This window comes from Chionomys nivalis, chromosome X (genome assembly GCF_950005125.1).
Source record: "Chionomys nivalis chromosome X, mChiNiv1.1, whole genome shotgun sequence".
Lineage (NCBI taxonomy): Eukaryota > Metazoa > Chordata > Mammalia > Rodentia > Cricetidae > Chionomys > Chionomys nivalis.
In genome coordinates, this window is record NC_080112.1 from 115,354,346 (window position 1) to 115,358,304 (window position 3,959).

Genomic DNA, 3,959 nt, shown 5'->3' on the forward strand with positions numbered 1-3,959 from the left:
GTTACATTAGAGATTTGAATATAAAATATAAAGAATAATAGGAAACATAATCATTTTATGTTAAATACTACAGAAGATACAACATGTACACTTTATCCCATGTTTTAATGGTTAATATAATTTTCCTGAACAAATAAAATTCATATACACAAATGATTGAAATAAAGAACAGACCAGGGAAATGATTCAGTAGGAAAAAGCATTTCCCATCCAAGCCTGAAACCCTGAATTTGATACACAGATCCCACATCAAAAGTCAAATGTAGTGGCATACATCTGTAATCCCAGCACGCCTCGCGAAAGATGGAAGGTGAAGACAGAATTGCAGCAGGAGAAACAAGAGAGAATATACATCCACAAGGAGGAAGGTGAGAAGCCACTCCCAAAAGTTGTCTTCTGATCTTCTCATGTGCACATGTAAAGAAATGAAGAAAAAAGAAAATTTCCATCCTTTGTGAACTCCCGGTGTGGACAACGACTAAATAAGACAACATACTACTTAATGATAATTGGATCACAAAGCAAACCAAGAAAAAAATTTTTAAAAATCCTAGAATTAAAATAAAATGAAAATAAAATCTATAAGACATGAAAAAGTCACTTTTAAGAGCAAATTTTCTATTGCAAAGTGCCTACATAAATAATGGAGAGATCTCAAGTTAGTAATTTTGATGATAAATCTAAAAGTCTTGAAGAAACAGAAACAAGTCTAATCCCCAAAACAGTAAATGGAAAGAAGTTGTCAAAATCAGAGCTGCAACTAATGAAATAGACACAAACAATGTAATACAATGCATTAATGAGATGAAGAGTTTGAAAAACAAACAAGATTTACAATACCTTAGCCAAATTAAGTAACAGAAAGAGAGCAAAATTAATTAAAGTAGAAATGAAAATGGAGAGACATTGTAACAGATACCAGTAAAATGTATTGAATAATAAGGAATACTTTATTATATTCCGTGTAAATTGAAAATCCCCAAGAAATGATCAAATTCCTAGATGCATACAAGATCCAAAATTGAACTAAAGTGAAATTATTAAGCCATAAGAAGTATCAAAGCTAAAGTAGCTAGAACATAAAATAAACCATGATGTCACCAACAGATGAAAAGATAAGAAAATGTGGTATATGTACATAATGGAATATTACTAAACTGAAAAATGTAAAGTCATGGAATTTGCAAGCCCATTAAAGTAACTGGAATCAATTATACTGATAACTCAGGCCCAAAATAACAAATGCGGTATAGTCTCTCTTATATTCAGATCTTAGGCCTAAATATGTTTGTGTTTAACTTGGAGAACAGAATCTAGAAAGGGTCCTTCTGGGAGGAGACATATTAAAAGACAGGGGATTGTAGATTACAGGTCAAAGGAAAGTATTGAGGTGGACACTGGAGTGAAAAGGCTTCAGCAGAGAGGGATATGAGAATGTGGGTGAAGTCAGGGGGAGAAGGAAAGGGCAAACTCAAAGAGAGGGGGCATGAAATTCCATATAGAAGTCAACCCAACCTGGAAAATATATGCAGTATTAGTAAAACACATGTGAACTGAAAGAACGGGAATGCTGAGTGTTAGATAATCACGTGTGGGTGTAATAAGGTGTGGGGTGAAGAGACAGTGGAGAGGTTAGTGAAAATTAATGATCTTTGAAAAAGCTTTAGGGAAACATAACAGTGAGTAAAATGACTTCAAAACACAACTTTTAAAAAAGTTCAAACAGAATTTTCTTACACAGATGGATAATGACACTCCCAGAAGACATGAGTTATTAAATGAAAACTGCACTGGAAGGCATGGGACAAGTTTCTATTGTTTGTTGTTAATGGAGGCCCCAGGGGTCTTCAAAACAACATAGACTACTGCTTTTGTCCTTAACATAACAACACTATAAGACTCTATTTCTGAAGATACCACAACTTTGGCTCTCGGACATAAAGAAATCTCAAAATAACCAGGAAACTCCCTTCCTGCTGGTTATAGTTCATAATTCTAGAAGGTAATAAGAGAAAAGATACCATCATCCTCCCTACCCAGTACTGAACCCTGCATAGTGATGTACTGACCTAAAAGGCAAGATGCGTCTCCCAGTGCGACAGCAGCACAGTTATTTTGGAGTAACTAACCCCTTTCCAGTTAGCTTTGAGGCCAATTCCTCAAGATGAAATTTCATCTGCACTGTAATCCTTATCAAAAGCCCGGGATTTTAGAAGGTCATTGACCCTAGTATAAAACCACCTATTATTATTTTGCTAAATAGTCATTCTGTCAAATTGTCATCTAAATATTTATGCATATATATATACACATATACTATACCCATATGTTTATACCTATTATTTTGTTAGCCATGCTGTCAAATTGTCTTCCAAATATTTATGATTATACATATATATGTATACATATATGCTTATACCTATATGTATGCATCTCAATATTCATGCTTATACATTTATATATATGTACCTATATGTTTAAACACATACATATTCATATATATGCATGCAGTGACAACAATAAAAAAGGAGGATATTGACTTGAAAGAGAGCAAGGAGAAATATATAGGAGGATTTGAAGGGAAGAAAGGGAGGAGAAAAGTATTGGAATTATGCTCTTAAAAATAAAAGCAAAAAAAGTAAAAAAAATAAAAACAAATTCTGATAGTAATAAAACGTTTGACAAGTTTTTCCAAGAAAGTATATCTCAGAAACCTTGATATTAACTATTAATATTAATATTATTATTATTCTGATTACTAGCAGTGTAAGTAATCTTATATAAGTCAGTTACATGGGTGTTTCCAGAAATGATACTGTTTTCAGACCTCCTACTATACTGGAGACATGTTTAAAGCATAATTTCTACTTAGTCTTCAAAAATTTATCACACTTCACTTTAAGAATCACATTTATCTTAAATATAACATTTATGATGCTCTCAAGTTAATTCAAGTCGTGTTAAATGTTTTTAATTAAAATAGAGTTACAACTCTCTTCCCTCTAACTTTCCTCCTTCCAATGCCCTTTCCAGCTGCTACCCCTCAAACTTGTTCATATGACCCCCACACTCTCATGTTGATAGCTTAATTTATTCAATTGTTTGTTACATATGTGTTTATGTGAGTGAATGAATATATATATATACACATATATATGTCTTTGTAGAAATATATATATATAAACACAACATTCTGAGTCTTTTTTATTATTTATGTGTATATGGTTTCTAGGCTGAGCACTTTTCATTGTACAACCAATAAGAGGGTTCATCCTTAGGAGAGGCTAGTTCATTTTATAAATGTAGTACTGTTAATTCCATTTCAAACATTCTCATTAAAGGCACTAAGTGGAAAATATGTTTACCCAAATCCATAAACAAATAATCAAAATTTTACTCTTCTCAAGATCATTTTCCAGTATATCTTATGAAGGCTTTTTGCTTTTGTTGTTGTAATTGATTCTGTACAGTCTCCAGTCAACCATTTAAGCCAGTTTATTTATGACCTTGACTTCCATTCCCACTAACATTTTTCATTTTCTTGGAAATTTGTTGAGAAGTTATTTTTATTCCCCAGGGATGAGTCCCAGAATTGGTTGTCCAATACCAAGTGGTCAAGCCTGAAAATGAATACAATACTACAACAGGTTTGCTTTATTCATATGTATATGTGTAAGTGCACAACAATAACTATAGAAAAAGAGGTGATCCAATTTCCCAACCCAACTGATCCTGAAAATCCTTCACCAGAATCTATTCAGGTCAGATCATCTGGTCCCCCCCCAGGCACCATGCTCAACCCTCTGATATACCCCCACACTCCAGGTTGGAACAGGAGGTACATCCTATACACTAGCTCAGCATACTATGTTCACCAAACCTGTTTCTATCAAAGTCATTTCCAACCTCTAGGCTCAACCCAGTCCACATATCAGGTGCTCTTCTCCAACCTTTTATGT